The sequence below is a fragment of the Micromys minutus genome (genome assembly GCF_963924665.1).
Source record: "Micromys minutus genome assembly, chromosome: 19".
NCBI classification, from domain to species: domain Eukaryota; kingdom Metazoa; phylum Chordata; class Mammalia; order Rodentia; family Muridae; genus Micromys; species Micromys minutus.
The window spans coordinates 15,248,149-15,270,476 of record NC_137954.1 but is presented as its reverse complement, the minus strand read 5'-3'; the positions used below and the strand labels follow the sequence as shown (position 1 = coordinate 15,270,476).

At 43.3% G+C, this 22,328-nt stretch overlaps 1 pseudogene across 1 annotated transcript in view; it reads right to left on the bottom strand.

The window, feature by feature from the left end:
* Window positions 1-13,712, bottom strand: part of LOC308433027 (protein SET-like) — a 38,006-nt pseudogene extending 24,294 nt beyond the window's left edge. The window contains exon 1 of the transcript in view: window positions 13,635-13,712. The product of the transcript in view is annotated as a protein SET-like (transcript). The remainder of the gene's footprint in view (window positions 1-13,634) is intronic.
* Window positions 13,713-22,328: the final 8,616 nt, after the last annotated feature.

The following is a 22,328-nucleotide window of genomic DNA, read 5'->3' as shown; positions in this document are numbered from 1 at the left end:
TTCAAGGCCAGCCTCGGCAACTTCGTGAAATGCTGCCTAAAAATAAAGTGTAAATATATGGATAGGGTTTTTCTCACTGTTAGAATGATTGTCTAGCATATACAAGGTCCCCTGTTCAATCCCAAAGAGTCCCACAGTCCACCTCCTAACATAAATTTAATATAAGAAAGCCAATGCCTACCTACATGTGAATAATTAATGGTGTTTCAAATAAAAAAAAAGTTACCATGATCATTAATAACCCCAAAATAAAACGCAAGGATATAGATTTAACAAAATATATACATTTTTTTAAAGAGTGACTCTCCACAACTTTGGTAAATATATTGTGGTGGCCAGTCTTATATCAACTCACCACACTAGAGCTATCTGAAAAGAGGCAACCTAACCTGAGAAGGAAAATGCCTCCTTAAGATCCAGCTGTAAGGCATCCTCTTTCTTAGTGATTGATGGGGAGGGCCCAGCCCATTGTGGGTGGAGCCACCGCTGGCCTGAGAGTCCTGGGTTCTCTGAGAAGGCAGGCTGAGCAGGCTGACTAGGCGCAATGGCTCATGGCTTTAATCCCAGCACTCAGGAGGCAGAAGCAAGTGGATCTCTTTTGAGTTCAAGACCAGCCTGGTCTATAGATTGAGTCCAAGACAGCCAGAGCTACACGGAGAAATCCTGTCTTGAAAAGGGCAAACAAACAACAACAAAACCAAACGACAAGAAAAGCCAAAACCAGGCTGAGCATGAACCCTTTCTTCCCTAACTTGCTTTGTGGACGTGGTGTTTTATCATAGCTGCAGTAACCCCAATGAAGACACATCGAATCGTGTATGGAAAGGCAATGCTGTCAAATATGTCAGTTCTTCCCCACTGAACCCATAGACTTAAAGCAACCCAGCCCGCCTCTGCAGATGTGGTGTAGTTGGGGTGGCGCTGGCCTAGCATTCATAACGACCTGAGTTCATCTGCTGGCACCTCACAGACCAGTTACGGTGACACATGCTGGTAACTCCTGAACTGAGGAGGTGAAGGCGGATCAGAAGTTTCTGTTCATACTTGGCTGTACAGTGGGTTAAAGACAGATGGGGCACTTGAAGACCCTGTCTTAAACACAAAAAGTTCCACACAAATTTCAGCAAGCTATAGGTGTTGACTCATTCATGTCAAATATTACAGAGACAGGCAAAAGACCCATGAGACTATGAATAGAATGAAGGTTGCTAATTGACTGCCCATAGGAAAGGGTGATTTCCTTGGTTTATCAGCAAGGGTACAGTCTCACCACAAGCATCCTTATAATTAGACGTGCGAGGCAGAAAAGTCAGTGTCAAAGTAAGCTGAGTGGCGTGAGTCTATTGGACATTGCTAGGTCCGAAGGTGGAGGGAGGAGGCTCAATCCAAGGGATGCACGGAAACTCCAGCAACTGAAAAGGCCAACAGCAAAATGATTCTCTGAGATCCCACAGTACATAGCCTCACCCACCTGCTGCTTAATCTGAACCTGGCTAGAGCCACACTGAACTTCTGATTCAAGTACTAAACAATAATAAATGTAAAATTTGAGCCACTTTGAAGTAATTTGAAAACAATAGGAAAGAAAAACACTGTGCTAACTTTAGGCTATTTCATATCTGCTTGTCTCCGATTCTAATAAGTGCTGTCACAAAGCCCTGATCATTTGAGTTTTACAAACGAAGATACTCCTCAAAGGCCAACAGGTGCTTGTCTTAGTTTGTATTCTGTTGCTGTGAAGAGACATTTAATTGGGTCTGGCTTTTAGTCTCAGAGGTCTAGTCCACTATCCTGGGAAGCACCGCAGAGTCCAGGCAGACATGGTGCTGGAGAAGGAGCTAAGAGTTCTCCATCTTAATACAAAGGCAGCAAAAGGAGACTGTGTCTTCTGAAAGCAGACAGGGGAAGGCTCTCTTTCCACACTGGGAGGAGCTTGGGTGTAGAGACCTCAAAACCCACCCCACAATGACACACTTCCTCCTATAAGACCGCACCCTCTAATAGTGCCACTCCCCATGGGCCACACATTCAAAGCACAGGAGTCTATGGGGACCAAACCTATCCAAATCACCCCAGGGCTGTGGATATATCTTCAATATGCGCCCTAAGGGCATCTCATTAGAAGGTCAATGTTGGGGAGGTGATGGAATGCTTTAAAAAGGTGGGGTCACTGGGGAGATGAATATGGGTGTGTAGGAAGGATCAGACAACCCAGCCCTTCCTGCTCTTTGGCTTCCTGCCTTACTCTGTGAGGTTTCCCACTTACGTGTGCTTTCTGCTTTCCACCTGATGGCAACTGCCACGACACAATGTCACCAGGGGGGCCACTCCAGGGCTGCCACTGTGTTGTGTGGGATGTCAGCTTTAAAACCTATAGCTAGATAAACCCGATTTCTCTCTAAAGGACTCATCCTTAGCTACTCTGTCACAATGCCAAACAAACTCCTAAAAATGAGTTGTCTACAGTGTCTCTTGGGGTACAGGGCACTGAAACCAAAGCTGCCTTTGTTTCAGACCTGGGCTGAGTGACCTCAGGCGTTAGACTCACTCCTCAGAAACTGAGTAAAGAAATTTTTTTTTCTTTTTTTTTTTTCAAAAGAGCTCCCTACGTGGACAACAAAAAGAAGGTGTCATTTTGGTCTAACTACTGGCTCTGATAGGCGCTTCCCTTACTTCATATGTAGGGCTTCTCTTAACACAGAAAGAGCAGGGTAGACATGAACTCAGCCTCAAAGCTGGGCTGAAAGCATCCCAGTTAACAACCCAGTCAGACCCTTGGAGTCGTGTTCCAAATGCTGTTTTTATTGCTTGTGTTTTTGCCTTTGTAATTAATTAATTGTCGACAATGCTTTTTGCTATTCTTTTTTATAATTAATTAGCAAGCACCGGGGGCGGCAGCGACTTCTAGATTGCATAAGCATGCAGTGCTAAGAAATCGGCATCGTTACTGGAATACACATTCACGGATTACTGAGCTGCTCACACGCGAATTACACACTAATTCAACGACAATAAAAAATTACACTTGAAGAGATTATTATATACGATTCCTTCCCCTTCTAAGGAATGTTTGAGCAGAAGCCTAGCATGGCTACCATGGCAACTATAATGCAAAATTGGCAGTAACTTTATGAATTGCAAATTCCTCTAAGGGTGTTGGGGAATTTTTTTTCTTCCTTCCATTTTTAACCATCTCATATGCATTATCCCAGCAATATGTTAAACAAGATTTGGGGGAACTCAGCAATTACTTGGAAACAAGCTGTGTTTTAAAGCTTCAAATTCCATTTTTCTAAGGAAGGCGCGTGTTCACAGGGAACCCCCACTTTACCTGGATTTAATGTTCCGTGTTATTAACTGAGCTCTTAATATACTTGTCACCCTCACCTTTTCCGAGGAGGGTCTGGGTACTCTCAAAGGGACTCCACTAGATTCCTTCCCGACATCTAGCCTAGAATTTCTTGGCAAATGGCAAAAGGGTCAGTCTCAGTTTCAAACAAACAAACAAACAAACAAACTAATCTTATGACCAGTCTCTCCAAGTAAATTCAGTTGTGATTCTGCATCAAAATGTTCACCAAAGGAATGGTCAGTCCTTCTTGTTTTCCTCCCTCAGTCCCATCACACATGACAAACATGACAACGGAAAGCAGGCAGCACCCAACAAGGCTTGCCTGCCATGGGATTTAGACACTTGCAAAGGTAAGCAGAACCGTGCTGTTCTGCATGGGAAGTGCTCTCCTCACCTAAGATGGCTAGGATTGAGAGGAGAGTGAGCATCACGCCACCTTCTACCTCTGGTTTTGGCCTCATCCCTTTCACAAGTCTGTTGCGAAAATCATATGAGACAATGTGTTTGAATTCTGCCGTATCCCACTAAAATATGACAACCCAGAATTCTGATTTTCAAATTCGATACAACTCATAATAAAAAGTTAAAGCACAAATGGCCTTTATTCTCTGAGTCTGGCACCAGGAAAAGAAAGTGATGGTTTTGCCAAAAGATAGTTCAGGTCTTAGGCAACACTCTGAAATGAAGGTAGAGACCAAAATCTGAATGAAATCTTCCTCTGTGACAAAAGACATAAACGGAGAGAACTGTCAGTAGGCAACGAGTGACCCAGAAAATGACTTTGTGAAGCACATCTCTAAGAGCAGAGCTCTTCTGTGTCCTCGGTGCAGGGCACGCAGTAGCATTTTGAGAAAACAAGGGATCTTCTGGTGTGCTCCTTTCTGTCCTGTTTCATAGCAACCCCCTGTGGTCAGAAGAACACTAGTCTTCTACCATTAAACAGTAGTCATCAGAAAGGATGTCACAGCACTGCTGACAGACATGAATTATTTTAGACAAGGTAATCAGAGGAACCAAAGAGGCTTCAAGAGACAGGCTCTTGAGTTGCTCTGAAGACTTTCTGGTCAAACTTCCTACTTTCATGCCTCCACTCAACAAACACCCACTGAAAGTAGATTGTTCTCTGCCCCAGCAAATAAAGGGAAAAGAGCCCATAAGGTCTTGTTTACAAAGACCTTTTCCAACTGACTGGGAGCAGACTGTGCGGCCCCTTCCCGACTCTTACAGGGTTATGAGATAGCAAAGACCAAAGCACAGAGGGCAAAGGGGAATATGGAGACACATCCTGCAAAGTGGTCTTTGCGTTGTGGTGCAGGAGCATCCTATGTGATAAAGATATGGTCATGACTCTGCAGAGGAGAGAGCACTTGGGAAGCCCAGAGAGATGAAGCCTAGATGTTGTTGTGGGGTCCATAAGCTGGGGCACAAGAGGGCAAAGATAGAAGACCAAAGAATCCTTCCAAAGTATGTCCAGGTCCAACTTGATAGTCTATGTACAGCAGTGAGAAGGTCCATATTCTTTTTAAGGAGAATATGGACCTTCCTTTTAATAAGGAGTAGGGATGTTTTCAGATCAGGGTTTTAGGAAGAACTCAGCAGGGATAGCAGACTCTTCCAAACAAGACTAGTCATGGTCAGCAATGCCACTCGTGTCTCCTAGGATAGCCTACTCTCTTCAACACAGACCTGAAACGCAATGGCCCCACAGACATGAGAAGCGTGCGGAGCTACAGGAAGTTGGAATCTGCTGTCCTCCACAACTTCCCAAAGAGCAAGGAAAGCACTGGAAGGCAGTCAGCCTGCTCTCAGAAGGTGAGCGCACAGATTGCAAAGCATTTCCACCTCTCCAGCTTGGCAGTGATACAAAAATGCGGTCGGTTCCCTTCCCTCCAAGAAACTCACAGCAGATGCTGATGCCCTTAGACTCTTCCCCAGCTACGGTTCCCAACATCATTTCCTTCCAGAGGTCAGGCATGTGGAGCTCATTAAATTCCACACAGCAATATTTGAGCCGTGTGAAACTTTTTGTCTGCACTGCAGTTTCATGTTGAGTTTGATTTAAGGGGGACTGCGTATTCTTGGTCCTGGAATGAAAGTCTATTTCATCCAGAAGTTGAAAGCCTGGTTTAGGAAGATGGGTTGGGAAATCGCAGCTTATGTTGAGAATTTGTAAAGGCAGGAGAACCATCCTGTCTTAGAAATGGTCTGCTCCAGCTTCATTTTTCATATAGTGGAGGATACCAAACTCTGGACCGTTCAAATGGTAAAGGTAGGGCCTACAAACTGGATGTCCTTGTCCTTGGCTCTGCAGCACTACCACCCCTGACTCCCCATAGATCAACATACAAAAAGAACAGGCAAATAGCATTTCTCATCCAAGGTGAGACTCACTTCAAAATGAAAATGGCCACCCATTCACAAAGTGCTGATTCCTTCATAGCCTATTATAAAAATGAGAACATTAAGATTTGCTTGAAAAGGTCTGGTGTCTGTTTGCTACATGATTATATAATAGGGAGCATGCAGTTCCTAGGAATTTAAATAACTTCCCCAGAGTCACGTGGCTTAGTAAAGTCTAAGTCATGGTGTCTCACTTGTAAATGGGTAAGTAAGATGGTTCTCAAAGTTGGATGTTTTGTTTACTTAAACCTTAAAGCGAAAATGCTTAAAAGACAGTGGCTGTTGTGTTTTGAGGAGCTAGAGGGCTTCAGTCTGCTTAACAGACTCAGCAAATACTTGTTCTCACGACTGCAGTCTGAAACCTCTGAATGCGTGAGCGAAGACTGAACGTTTCTCTTGTGTTTATTATCCCAGGTGCTGGGTCACGGGGGAGGGTATCACATACACACACAGCCTATGACTCAGTTTTATCAACTTCATTCACTAGCATTAGCCCTCCAGTGCATCTAATCACTTGTTTAAAATGAAGCCAGACTGGGAAACAGGGCATTTGCCACCACTGAGGATTCTTACAGACTTGGTTTCTCGAAGGTAAGTAGATATGATTTCTCCCCACCCCCCACCTTGGATATTTTATTTACATTTCAAATGTTACCCCCTTTCCCGGTTTCCCCTATGGAACCCCTATCCCAACCCCTTCCCCTGCCTCTATGAGGGTGCTCCCTCACCCACCCACCCCCTCCCACCTCCCCACCCTGACATTTCCCTACACTGGGGCATTGAACCTTCACAGGACCAAGGACCTTTTATCCTGTTGATGGCTGATAACATCCTCTTCTAATATGCAGCTGAAGCCATGGGTCACTCCATGTGTACTCTTTGGTTGGTGGTTTGGTCCCTGGGAACTCTTGAGGGTAGGGATGGGGGCTCTGGTTGGTTGATATTGTTGTTCTTCATATTGATTGCAAACCCTTTCAACTCCTTCAGTCCTATCTCTAACTCCCCCATTGGGGACCCCATTCTCAGTCCAATGGTTGGCTGCAAGCATCCTCATCTGTATTTGTCAGGCTCTGGCAGAGCCTCTCAGGAGACAGCTATATCAGGCTCATGTCAGCATACATTTCTTGGCATCAGTAATATTGTGTGGGTTTGGTGACTGCATATGGTATGGATCCCCAGGTGGGGCAGTCTCTGGATGGCCTTTCCTTCAGTCTCTGCTCCACACTTTGTCTCTCTATTTCCTCCTGTGAGTATTTTGTTCCACTCAGGGACCTTGGGAAGGTCATCATTCGCTATGGAACCAGAGTCTGCTCCCAGGATAAGAAGGTGAGAAATGAATGGTGTTGAAAACTCCACATCAGACCCAGGGAAGGTAGAATTCTCTGGAAGTAAGACTAACATTCCACCTTCAAAACAATTGCACGTTATTATCACAAGCAGGAAGGATTACTGCAGCTCTTGAAGAATTCTTAGTCTACAGGAAGGACACAATGAAAGAAAGAGCCTGTGAGTACACAACCCCCAGGAAAAAGAGCCTGCGGGAGGAAAAGAATGCCTGGGCCATCCAACTTTGCCCCTATTCAGGATAAAATATTTCCTACTTCACCTATTTCCCCAACACTTACACACACACACACACACACACACACACACACACACACACACACACACACACACACGGAAGGGTAGGCCACATGCCTCCTATGTTCTGCCAACAACTTTCAGAACTGAGGGTCAATACCATCCTTGCTACTTGCACTTCAATACCTCATTCTTCACGCTGTTATCACCATAACCCTATCATTACACTGCTTGTTAGTCATGATTAAAACAATAAACAAAGGGAAAAGTCTTCCCTTGGTGAGCATGAAGAATTGCAGATGAGCACATCTTGCTTGGGCCCCACACCGTGTAATGTTATATGCTATTACGAACAGTATTAGAGGATGTTTTATTGCCTGATACAATTTCTTTCTAATTGTACTATCTGCTCCCTTCAGATTCCAATCTCATCCTGAAGGCCCAACAAAGTAACCCAGAGGGAGTTTATAGCTCTTGCCTGCAATTTATGGAAAAAGTCTTTTTCCTTGGTGATATAACCCTGAAGCAAAAATGTGAAGCCGAGCAGAAAGAGGCAGGGCATGCTTTGACTACCAGGCATTAAAAGGAAGAGCATATGGGACATGAGCCTTGCTCCTGGGGTAACTAGCAAGGAGGGGAAATCTGGGGGCTCATGTGGAAGTGTGCCATACACCAGCAAGCTCACACTAGAAAGCCAGTCACTCTGGGGCTGGCTCAGTCCTGAGGCTGGAAACAGCTAGGATTTCTTTTGTCCTCTCTCACTGGCTCTGTCGGCTTTCTTCCCTTACCCAACAAGAATGCCTCTGGGACATGAGGAAGTACTGTTCACATCCAGTGGCTAGAAGAACCTAATTTCAGGTATCCTAAAAGCGCATCTGCTGATCTATCTTCAATAATCATCTCTCACCCAATTTTAGGTTCTTCGTTCTTGTAGTTTGAGGAGAGGGGAAGGTCAATCTCCTCTACTAGCTTGCCCATCTTTCCTTTTCTCTTTTCTTTCTAATCCATTCACTGTGCTGCCTCTGGCTCCTGGACCAGGATAAAAAGCGACAAGGGCAAGGTCTATAAACTGGTGATCTTGTATCCTTTTAGGATGTCCTTTAAGTAAGATAATCAGATGCTGGCTCTGGCACATCCTTGTACTTTTGGGGGATTCTTAAAGAGATATCCCCCTTCCCCAGTTTGTTCTATAACTGCAGCTCTCTGACTACCCATGTTCTTAACCGAACCCCTAAATGCATTCTTGGCCTTAGGAGACTCCATATGGCTTCCTTGCAAACTCTGGCAGGAAGTCCTATAGGGCAGGCGCCTTTCAGCATCACTCTGACTTGCTAGTTTCCTCATTAGTCAATTGCTCCACAGGAAGAATCTCCCTGTCATCTGCTCCCTGGAGCAGGAAGGACCCTGAAGCCTCTTGCAGTGTCTGCTTTTGTTTCTACCATCAAAAGTGACTAGACTTCTTCAGGTAACAGCCAGGTGTCCCTCTCAGCCTTTTATCCAAGCCCACCACTACTGGTCCACATCAAGTTGTGAAGTGCAATTTTAAAAATGCAGTTCTTTGAGTGTCAACGTGAGTTATGATTTTAGTTTACTGACTTTACAAGTCTAAGGCACCAGATATGCTCTCAATGAGCAGGTCACACCTGACCCTTCCCCCTCACTGGGTTTCTAGCCTAACAGGTGTCTCTTCAAGATACCAATGATTTTCTCTTGAGAGTATTCCAACTTTCTACTAGGTGAAAAAATCTTAGGCTTAACATTCTTCTCTCTCATAATCTTAGACAATCTAGAGAGATAAATGTATGGCTTCGTACCCATAAATACGGTTGTTTTAGTTTATCAGAATATATATATTTTCACCTATAAAAGCTTATATCCATCATAGCATTTTTCAAATACTCAAGCCAAATATTATCGCTTTAGATACCATGACTCTTCTAATGAAGTAAATGTGAACCTTCTAATCTTGTCAATGACACATAATACTTTTTTTTTTTAATTCATGCATCCTTACGAAATGAATGCGGGGTTAATTGGTGAAGGGACAGCTGATAGACAGGTATATTGATAGAGATGAATGTATTTTCTAGTTCTTCCAAATGCTACATGGTGATCTTGTGAAATGTGATTCAATGTCATCTGGTCACTTAGTTTCCTCAGTTATAGACAGACACAATAGTCTTGCTGTGAGAAATGGATGAGGTTACTTACGAGCTCTACACTCTATACTGTAAGGAGGTATTAGTGAGATGGGGCGGGAGATCTGCAGCTCTGCCATTGCCTTCAACGTTTTTCACAGGCTCCATTTTACCACATGCAGATCAGACACTGGAAGATTATGCCCCAGTTTCCCGTGGGCAATAGTCCAAATAGGAGAATCAAAATAGCTGTACAGCCATCAATCTGTCCCAGAGTTCCCCCAACCCACTGAAGCCAATGGCTATGACTACATCATAGGGTTGTTGTGAGAATCAAATCTCTTAATGTAGTACAGTGGTTCCTACAGAGACGGCAGTGCCCAGCATATACAATGATTAGATTCATTAGTGCCCTGTAAATTCCCAGTGTAAAATACCACAGGGTTACCTCCCCCTTCGATGCCTAGGTTCTGTCATTTTTGAATAAGCTTAGTTGCTATGGTTACCTCCCAAAGACACAACGTTGGAAAACGTGTTAGAAGATGGGGATTGACGGCAGAAGGCTTTAGTGGACAGCACAAAGCAACTTCAGCGGTGGAGACATTTTAATACATGTGAGCAGTCTCCCTTGGAAACCTAATTCACATTTTGCCAAAATGGAAATGAACTCAAGAAGTAGAGCCTCAGGAACTTTGTGCACGGCCCCCATACGAGACCCAGACCCAAGACCTCAAGAACAGCATTTCTGGCCCTGATCCAACTCCAGAGCACCGCAGTGTCCTCTCCCAGGAACTGACAGTCACAAAGATGTAAGCTGCTAGACAGCCTTCATCTGATGCGGTTGCTTCTGTGTAGAAGGAAAAATAGGTGGCCCAGTAACTGAGTTCATTAAGAAGGGGGCAGAGCTAAGAAACACACGATTTGCTATCGCGCACGAAATAATAATGGGCAGTTCTTACTAAATTCACTAGCAGCCATTGATGTGTGTTCTGGGGGCAGGGAGAGGTCTCATTCCCTGTCAGTCCTGTTCACTGAGGGAAGTGATGCTAACAGCCCAAACTATACCCTCCCCTTGGTGTGCTTATAAATGGGTTTTCATCTATGAAATCGGCCACAGCTCCAACCACTCTCAGTGAGCGAACAAAAGCGGGCCTGACCCTGCTTCCTGTTTTCAACACAAGCAAACCCAGAGCCCTAAGAGGCCTGGCAGACCCGGGGTATTGTATAGCCAGTCCTACTGAAAAGACTCTTTCTGCCTGGTCATTTTTCCCAGACATTCCAGGGAGCTGTCCTGCTCTTATTTGAAATTCTAACCAGAAGGAAGTCACCCCTGAAAATACTAGGTGCCCCAATTTTCTTTTCATGATGATTCAGCACCACCTAGGGGACACTGCCATTCATCTCTTTTCTGTCTCCAGTTCCTTGTGAAGTACGTCTGTCCTCCCCACTCACACCCTGTGAAAAAGCCAGAGAAGCTTCTCCACACATGCTTTACAGACTTCAACCTAACTACAGCTGGAAGCCATGGTCAGTTAGCTTACTGCTCAATGACCACTGCTGAGAGCTGCAATTCACATCCACAACTCAGCCACAGGAAAGTTGCCTCCCTATTATAAGAAGCACCAGTTGTTAAGCATCAACCGTAGGGCCCGGCATATAAATGTACTTAGAATATGCACACCGGTCCTTCAGATTGGCTCTTAGCATCCCCATTTTACAGAGGAAGAAATTTAAGGTCAGGAAAAGTTAAGAGATTTTCCTAGACTTCAAGCCATGGTAGACTTAGTCTTCACTATAAAATGATTTGTCGATATCCTACTATGGGTTGAATCTTCATAGCAATGGGCTGCTCACTTAGGTGAGTTATTATCATCCAAAGAGACCACTCCAAAGACTGTTGTGCCATTCCAATAGCAAATACTCAAAACATGCATCTAGGTTGAGGGTACTGCTGTAGGAGCTATCTGTGAGCTGCAGAGCAACACTGCACTGCTTGAGAAGCAAGCTGCAGGTTAAGTGAAAATGACATGATTCCATGAGGCTGGGCGTGATCACCTTGCAGGCCTGTGCTTGACTGTAATCAGTAGGAATGCTTGGGAAGCACTTGCTGTAGTGCCTTGAGCTTGAGGTTGGGGGAGGAGGTCGAACTTGGCTCTTCTTTCCCCCTAAATATTATCTCGTAAGAAAACTACTTAAAGCCCTTATCAGAATTCCTAATCTATGGAATGAATATGAAAAATTATCAGTAACCATCAAACAAGTGCAATATAATAAATGAGATCACACTGTAAAATGCTAGTACAGAACCTGGCACCTAATAAATGGCCATTGTGTTATTCAACTGAATGTACATTCAGCTCATTATTGACCTTGGCCTGACATTGTATATTGTCTCCAAGCTGTTGTATTTTAATGTTAATTCCACTTCCCCAAGAAGGGCTGCCTAGTGACTCCAACTGAACCTTCCCATTTTAATTAGTAAAATAATGGAAAGCCAGAGACTGGAAGGGGAGAGGGAAGTAGAGAGGGTGGAGAGCTCTGAGGAGGTCAGAAGACTGAGGGTGAAGGTCGTCATGGCAACATTGAGTTTCCCAAGGACCAGCTAGATCCAGGTGATATTAATTGGCGTTAAATAGCTATAAACATTGAGAATTTTATGGGTCTAGCATCTTATATAAAGGGAAGTTTGTATATTTGTCTGTTTGATGTAATCTTGTTGTGTAGAGGGTTTGTGGATTGAGAGTTGAACATATAAACCTGTATGAAAAGCTACCAGGCTGTAGAGTTGTGTTTGTGTGGGATTTTTGGGTACAGAAATACCCCGGGGCAGAGGCTGAGAACAGGCGGTAGTAAACCACCAAGGGAAAGGAGTTGCTTGGATGAGTTGGGCCATGGTGGCTTGGACCGGGCGCCAGAGGTGCTCGCAGCTCCGAATCAGGGTCAGGCCTGAGGAGTGAGACCTCAGGGCTGGTAAAGAGATAAACTGATTATTATTTTTTAATATTTGCTGCATCATGACAGGGCTTTCTGCTATTTCTAAAAAGGAAATTCACGGTGAGCAGATTTGGTTATGGAAACTATGTTTTGGCAACATAGACTTCATTAAAAACTAAACAATAAAGTTCCTTAGGAAATAAGATGATAGAGGATAAAAAAAAAAATCTTTGGATTAGGAGAACACTCTAGAGATGAGAAATTGAACACTGAAACAGTCTGACCTTCAAGAGATCAAGTCTCTGGGGGTGGGGTACACACATGGATATAAACAACCTAAGCATCCATCAACAGGTGAAGGTGTAGCCCACACACACTTCCATATACATACATGGAATACTTATTTCTGTGATTTAGAAAGGAAATTCCAACACACCAAAGAAAAAAGGGAAACGTGTCCTGTGAGTCTTCTTTTGAGAGTGTTTCTATTTATAGGGGTTGGGAGTATGGCTCACTTGTCTGGCATGGAGCGTAAGGTCCTAGGGTATGCAGTATTGAAAAAAAAGTACAGATAACAATTAAATGAGGGCCTTGTCCTTCTCATGCCACCAGCTAGGTCCCATCACACATTCCTCCTAGGCTCTATCAGGACATCCTTGCATAGCCAGTTTGGCCCATCTGTCCTATCCCATGGGCCTTCTTGGCCTTCCTAGAACTTCCCCACACTGCCAGGGAAGTTCACTCCTACCTATCCCATAGGTCAGCTGGGATCCCCAAGACTTCCCTAGGTGGCCAGCTAGGCCTACTACTTCTGACCCTAAAGCTCCCCCAGCCCCTCTGTGTCCTTTATTCCCTGCATTGCTAGGCTTGTGTGGGTTGATGTTAAGGTGACACATGATTGGACAGTGGCAAGGTAGGCAGGAAAAGAGATTGGAGGAGCAGAAGAGGAGGCGGTAGGAGGGATTGGTGGCGGAAGGAGATGGAAGCTGAAGTGTATGTTTCTGGGTACATCTCTAGCTTGATGAGGTTGTCATAATTATTTCTAAGGGTTTCTATGGGTCTCATTTATCTCATATAGATGTGCAGTTTATATCTTTGTTCATTGGTTGTAAGCTTATTGTGTAGAGGGTTTGTGGATTGAGAATTTAACATAAAACCCTATTTGATAAGTTAATGGATGTGGAGTCATATTTGTACTGCAAGGCGGAGGAAAGAGAGTGAAAACATACCTGGGTAGTCATGTCCACCCAGGACAAAAGCAGCAGGGGTGGTGGAGTAAACCGCGCCTGAGTTCTCAGAGGCGGCATGGAACGCCAAGTTAGAGATCCTCACAGTACCAGATGGCCCCTCGGGAGCCAGCACTAGCACAAGATAAAAAGTTACTGCTTTTTAATATTTACAGCAACAGGTAAGCCCCGCTCCTCCCTCCTCTATAGCTCCCTTTGTCCTCTGAGACCTCCCTCCCCACCCATCAGATAGGCTGTGCTTCTCCTATTCATTGTAGTCAGTCCATCTCTCCAGTGATCTCTGGTTTCTCTGATAGACATCATTCTGGATCATCCTCCATACAGGCCTCCAAGCTCCTCCCAGATGTCACCTCCAAGTGCTACCAGACTGACCAGCTCTTCTTCCAGGATCTCCTATCCCAATCCCCACCACATAAGTTGAGGGTTTCATTGGGAATCTCACTCCCCAGTGCTCCCTAGAAGTCTGTGCCTCTCCTTACTCCATAGGCTTCCTCCCATACGTAGCTTCCTGAGAAAGCCTGCTCCCAATTCATTCCCAGTTGCTTATTCAAGGTAGAGTGATCAGACTTGCAGAGCCATACTGGAAGGTAGCAGAAGACCAGCAATGGCTCTTGGATAGTGTCCACTTCTGCAGACTGTAGCAGACTCTCCAGAAACTAGAGATGAAATGTTCAGCTCTCAATATGAATTCCAAAAAAGAAAACAATAATCTTCCCTACAGCTTATTCCTGTCCTGAATATTGTACAAGCCTACACTGAAAAGAATAAAGTGGTTTAAGCAAATGAAAGAAAGGGGTAATGAACAAACTGTTTCAGACACATGCATTCCAACATAGAAATAAAAGTGAATATAAACAAACAAGACAACATGTCCTGTCCAAAATTACTTATCTCATATGAACACCAATGAGAGACTGTCTTCCAGACAGCTAGCAAGAGGGTTTCAAAGCTCAACCCCACAGTGACACGCTTCCTCCAACAATGCCACACCTCCTAATAGTACCACTCAATCCCTGGACCAAGCACATTCAAACCACCACATCACCTTACAGTAAAGGATGGGAAAAAAAGATAGTCCAAGCAAATGAAACTAAGAAACAAGTAGGCATATGATCTAATATCTAACAAAATAGAGTTAAAACCAAACCCATCAGAATAAATGCAAATGTCACCTTGCACCAAAGGAGCTCTACCAAGAGGATGTTACAATTCTTTTGTTTAAATTTATACTTCTAAGCATAGATGTACCCAACTTCATTAAAAAAAAAATATATATATATATATATATATATATATATATTAAAACTAGAGATTAACTCCAGTACGATAGTAGGTAACTTCTACACTTGACTCTTACAAATAGACATCTGGGCAAAAACTAAACAGAGAAACTTTTTAAATGACACTATACATCAAATGAACCCAACAAACACCTACAGAACATTTTATCTAAATATGAAGGAATACACATTTTCATCAGCCCATAGAACTTTCCATACATTGGAAATATATGGAAATATATACCACATATTGTGTTATAAAGTAAGTCTCAATGAATATAGGAAAACTGAAATAACAGCCTATATTCTAACCACAGGGGAACAAAGTTAGGTATGAACACCAATAAAAACAGTGGTTAGTACACAAACTCATGGAAAACAAACAACATACTACTGAGTGATAATTAGGTCAAGGAAGTAATCAAGGAAAAAAGCTTTAAATTCCTAGAATTGAAAGAACATGTAAACATAATATACCAAAGTCTATAGGATACAAAGAAGGCAGCCATAATGGGAGTTTATGCTACTAAGGAAGAACCAAGATATGTCCAATTAATAGTGTAATGATGCACTGAACGCCTTGATAAACAAGAGCAAACATGACCCTGAAACAATAGCTGGGAAGAGATCATCAAAACTGGGACTGGAAATAATGAAATAGAAACTAAAAAAGAAAAAAGAAAGAAAGAAACAGTGAAATGTTAACTCTTTCAAAAGCTAAAGATTAAGAAACTTTTAGCCAAACAACTGAAAGAGAAGACACAACTTAATACAATTGGATATGAAAAGGGAGAAATTGCAGTAGACACTAAGAAAACTCATGCTTATAAGGGCACAATTTATAACTGTATACTCCAGGGGTTCAGCAGTTGCTGCTCTTACAGAGAGACCAGGTTTGGGTCCCAGCACCCACATGATGGTTTGTATATATGTGCAACTCCAGTTCCAGGGCATCCAGTGCCCCCTACTGGCTTCTTTAGGTATCAGATCTCCACACAGAGCATGCACATACATTAAGGCAAAACACCTATACATGTAAATACAAACAGAATCTTTCAAAAATGATATTCTACTAATCTGGATAATCCAAAAGAAATGAATGAAGTTCTAGATTATGGTCTGCCAAAGTTAAACTGATGAGAATTAAATAATTTAATAGGCCTATAACAAATGTCACAGAAGCAAATTAAGTGTCTAACTAAAAAAAAAAAAAAAACAGCCCCAGGGCCATACGGATTCAGCACAAAATTAGACTACACCTTCAGAGGACAATAAACACCAGCATTACTCAAATTATACCACAAAATACAAAGGGAGAGAATACTCACACATCCTTTCTATGAAGTCGGTATTAGCCTGATTCCAAGATCAGATAAAGATGCAACAAAAAGTACAATTTATGATTGCATGCACTCTCCATTAAAATTCCATTAAATTAAAATGCACATCATCATAGAAGTTTAAAAGTAATTTTAAAAATCACAAGGAAACACAAAAGGGTTGGAATATTTAACATAATCCTGAGGAATAACAACACTGCTGAAGATACCACCACTCTGATCTCAAGTCCTACTTTATAGCTATGCTAAAAAAACCAGCATAGGAGCTGCAATTACGGCCTAACAGTTCATTACTCTGTTCTTACACAAGACTTGAACACCACTGCTAGAACCTGGGTCAGGTGGCTCACAGCCTCCTACATTTCCAGTTCCAGAGAATCCAATCCCTCTGGTCTTCACAGGCACCCAGATACATATGCACAAACCAACACACAGACACATAATTCAATATTTTGTGTTTTTAATCTTTAAAAACACAGTGTGCGGTCAGCCTGGTCTACACAGCAAATTCTAGAACAGTCAGGACTGTTACACAGAAACTCTGTCCTGAAAAACAAAAACAACAAAACAAGAAAAAAAAAAAAAAATCAGTGTGGTACTGGCACTTAAAACAGACACATTAATCAGTGGAATATAATTGAGAACCCATAGAAAGCCCGCATTCCTACAGCTACTTGCATTTTGATAGATGCCAAGAATATACATTAGAGAAACACAGCATCTTCAACAAACTGTTGGCCAAACTAGACAACTACATGAGGAAGAATAAGACTAGACCCTTATGTCCTGTCCTGCACATAACTCAACTCCAAATGGATCAAGAATCTCAACATACAAGCTTATCTTCTGAATCTTGTAGAGGAGAAAGTAAGGGATGCAACTGAAGTTACAGGCACAGGAAGTTTTTCTGAACAGGACCCTGGTAGCACAGGCGTTAATTAGAGCTACTGACAAACGGGAGCACATGGTATCAAAAAGCTCCTGTACAGTAAAGGGTACCGCCACCACATGGATGGAAAGACAACCCATGGAAATGGGGAACAAATCTTTACCAGCTACATATCTAAGAGGATTTATGTTTACACCATGCAAAGAATTAAAACAAACACACAAACAAACCTTAAACACCAAGAAAACAAATAATCTTTAAAAAAAAAAAAAAAAAAAGGAACATGGCACTTAGCAGAGTTCTCAAAAGAGGAAATGTAAATGTTCAACATCCTTAGCAATCAGGAAAATTCAAATTACTTTAAATTTTACCTCAATCGGAATGGCTAGGAGACAGACAGACAGACAGAAAGACAGACAGACAGACAGACAGAAATTACAAAAGGAAATCCTGGCTGTAGGGAAGGTATAAATACATACTCACTGTTAAGGAAAGTACTGGTGCAGCCACGGTAGAAATCACTGTGGCGTTTCCTCAAAAAACTAAGAAACAGATCTCCGGTATGATACCATTCCTGGGCATATTCCCAAAGGACTTCATCAATAACTGAAGTATATCTATATATACTAAAGAGATGCTTGCTTGTCCATGTCCATTGCTCCCTCTTCACAATAGCCAAACACCCACCAACAGCCTTTGTGCCCATAAGCTGATGAATAATGAAATGTGGACATACACGCAATCGGATTTTATTCAGATGAAATTAAAACATGAAACGATCAAACTCATAGGCAATGGATAGAGTTGGAAACAATCATTCTGAGTGAGGTAACCAGATCCAGAAGGACGAATGCTGAATGTCTCCTGAACATGGAGGCTAGCCCTGACTATTTAGATGTACATGTCTGAAGTGGAGTAGTTGTAGAAGTCAGGAAACTAGCAAGGGACCAGGGTGAGGAGCTTACTGGTGGTTTGAAGGTAAATGGAAATGAGGGAATGGGAAGGGTTAAATGGAGGGAGGGCTGAAAGGCCAGGGTTGAAAAAGGAGTCTAGGGAGGATAAGACTAAAGACCTTTGAAAACGCCATCTGGAGACCTACTACTATAGCGGTTTCAGATAAGAGGAGACTAAGTGGCAGCTCAGGGAACATCGCAGAAGAGAATCAGAAAGAATAAGAGAGCCAGAAAAAACAGGATGCCTGCTGTGAGCCAAGTGACGGGGATGCAGCACCCATGGAATCTTAAAGTATGATTGCTTATACGAGACCTGTATAATGACAACCGCAGTTGACATGTCAATGCAGCTAAGGGAAATTTGGCAAGACCCAACCTTAGATGAAGCGCTACAGGCTTCATCAACAGCTACTGAGAGGCAAAGACAATCTTCAGGGATGGACCCAGACAGGTCATCCAGACCTAAGTAGTTAACCCTAAACACAGATACATACAGGCACACAAAATGGACTCGTTAGGTTTGTGTGTGTGTGTCCAAATATATGCACATATATGTAACAATAATTAAAGAAGTCATGAATTTGAGAGGAAAAAGGTGGAGTAATAACAGCTGAAGGAAGGAGGGAGAGTAGGAAATATGTAAGTATAGTAGTCATACATGAGATTCCCAAAAGGATTAATATATATACAAATAAGCACTTCCTTTTCATTATCCATGGGGTAGACAGGGAACGAACGAACTGAATGCACAAGTAATTTTCAACCAGCATTCTAAAAACAAACAAACACACACACACACACACACACACACACACACACACACACACACACGACTGTCCTGCTTTAGTTTTCTTCCACTCTATCGGTTTATCTAAATTTCACTTAAGGGAAAATGTAGACAATCTGCTCAGCCTGGATTGATGGGAAGCTTTAAAAACTGGCTACAGCGTTATGGGAAATGTCTAGGGACGTACTAAGAGGGACTTTCCTCTCTAGCCTGTACAGAGCTCCACCCTGGGGCAGCTGGGTAAAGTGCAGGCACATCAGAGGCTTGACCTCTGGATCAGATCATAGGAAACCCCATTTCAATCATGGCCTGCAAGAGCATCGCACACGATAAATGGAAACTTACATCTTGAATTTCAAGCTGCTGAAGAAAGCGCTGTTCTTCAGCTTCATTTATTTTTAATTTTCTCCGGAATGAAGTCTTCTTCAAGTTGAGCTTTCAGTAAGATAGAGAAACGGTGCTGTGAGACGCCACAGTGGGTAAAAAGCATCGCCGTGCAAGCCTGGTGACCCGGGTTTACGCCCCCGCCCCCACATCAAAGTGGCAAGGGAGAACCCACGCTGCCGGTTTTCCTCTGACTGTCACATACACAGTAAAAAAAATGAAAACTTAAACATAATATTTTCTTTTGAGCAACATCCAGTACTATGAAGGCTCCCAATATGCTGCCATTATTTCAACTTAATTATGAAAAGATGGAAGTTATGCCTGTTGTTAATTCCGCACCTCCATTCTGCATTTAACATGGACACGGGATGGTTTTTCTAAGGCCACTGGGGCAAGGGTTGATGATACCTTCTCTTCTGTCTTCAGGATAACATGGACCCAGGATGGGAACACTGCCTGAGAGATCGGTGGGAAGATATACAGTGAGCTATGGGAAAAGAATGTAAAAACTGAGTGTAAGAGGAACTGGAGGGAAGCAGAGGAGGCGGGGTGTTTTCTCTCCTCCCCTGCCTCCTGGAGAAAAGTGCTGAGAGTAAGTTCACATGTCAAACCGACCTCAAGAAGCCTTTGGTCAGAATAACTCACCCACCCAGAACCCAGTCAGAAAGCTACATCTCCCACTGAGAGCACAGAACCCGGGCCATTGCCAGGCTGACCTGTCCAGAGCCTTACTTACCACATTAGCCAGCACAGGACGCCCCATCCCGCTGTGCTGCACCATTGGAATTCTGCCTACTGTAAATAAAGCAGATGCTCTTAGCTATTGCAAAAGAAGCATTATCTCTTGTTTGGCCCACCTGATGTCTTTTTATTTAATATCTTACTTTTATAATTGTATATGAATAAGCATATTTGAGTGCAGAACCCATAGAGGCCAGAGAATGAATTAGATCCCTAGAAGCTGAAGTTGGAGGCAGCTGTAAGCACCTGATATGGGCGCAGAAGCAGTCTGCACTCTTAGCTGCCAAGCTATTTCTCCAACTCCCAACTTAACTTTTGAAGCTGGAAGAGAATCTGCAAAATATAAAATGAAACATTTTCAGGCCCACTGGTGACAGAGGGCCCACACACACACACACACAAAATGGGCCATGAGTATACCAAGACTTTATTGAACTCACAAGAAAGCTTTGGTTACCCAGCTTTTTGGCCACCTGGAAGCTGAGGAGCTCCAGGCTTCCAGGAAGGTCTCACAAAGAACGGCCATTGAAGTCCAGCACTCAGGCGATAGGGATAATAGTGTGAGGAGCGGGGTGGGGGTGGGGCGCTTGTCACTCCTTTGCCACTTTCAAGTGTCCCACTTTCTAGGCAGCTACCCAAGCAGCCTGCTGCTGAGTGAGCCACTATGGAGGCAGGATCTTCCAGCAGCTAGAGAGTCGCAATAAGACACAGTCAGTTTCAGAAGCAGCAGCTTTCAACAAGTACAGCTCCATCACACACCAACTGTACAGCTCCATCACACACCAACTGTACAGCTCCATCACACACCAACTGTACAGCTCCATCTCACACCAACTGTACAGCTGCATCACACACCAACTGTACAGCTCCATCACACCCCAACTGTACAGCTCCATCACACACCCCAACTGTATAGCTCCATCACACACCAACTGTACAGCTGCATCACACACCAACTGTACAGCTCCATCACACACCCCAACTGTACATCTCCATCACACACCAACTGTACAGCTGCATCACACACCAGCTGTACAGCTCCATCACACACCAACTGTATAGCTGCATCACACACCAACTGTACAGCTCCATCACACCCCAACTGTACAGCTCAGCTCCATCACACACACCAACTGTACAGCTCCATCACACACCAACTGTACAGCTGCATCACACACCAACTGTACAGCTCCATCACACACCAGCTGTACAGCTCCATCTCGCACCCCAACTGTACAGCTCCATCACACACCCCAACTGTGCCCAAGGTGCTTCTATTAGCTTAGGGATCACAATAAATTTGATCCTCACCATCCAACACTCTTGATATTTAAAAGTCCAAGTGAATCTGAGATTCACCTGTATCTCTAGACATGATGTGGCAGGGAGAAGTGCTACTGGGCTACATAATTTCAGTTTTGAATGGTATTTTTAACAAGTCCTGCTTGCTTTCATGAGCTACTATTATGAACAGTTCCTTGTCAGTGGTTACTACAAAGAAGTTGAAGAACTTACCAACGTGTCTTGTTTAAGAACCCCACGTGTGTATTTCAGCACACAACCTGACATGTGATAGTTACACACAGAGAGTGAAATAGAGCCTCTCACTAACCGTTTGGCATATAAAATTACTTGCAATTTCACAAAAGCAGTATTAAATAAATTCCCTGAAACTTTGGGCTTTGTTGGTTTCTTCTTCTATAAAGCAAATGTTTTCTTTCTCTATGCCCGAGAGCAGACACTGTAAGTACCCGTAACCAGGCCAGAGAGAAAACTGTCATCTTCTATGCAGATCCCAAGAGGCGGGAGCAGGCAGGGAACCTTTTAGGTGGTGCATGTTTGCATGATCGTGGTAAGGGTTTCCTAAGTGTGTCTGCATTTTGTGTGCACATGTGCAAGTATAAAACTGTACTTTACATAAGCAGATTATAAGCTAGTTAGACTTTAATACAGCCATTTTCCTGAAATATAAAAAGTATATTCCAAAAACCTTGCATTTAGAGTCTGCCAGCAGCCAAAGCAACTGTTCACTGCATCTTCACCAGTACGTAATTCTTTAAAAAAACGACGAAAACAAAACAAGAAACCACTGCTGATCTCAGAGGTGAGGACGGCTCAGTTATTAGAATGTGTATGTCTTCACTAGCAGACTGAAAACTTTTCATGCTCTGCCTGACTGCACTGACCATGAGGAGCCCTAGTAAAACAGGAATGCCCTGTGTGTGCTTTTAGTCAGCTAAACTCAATAAAATGACTACTCCATGCAGTGGGCTAGGCTCCGATAAATCTGTCCAGTCCT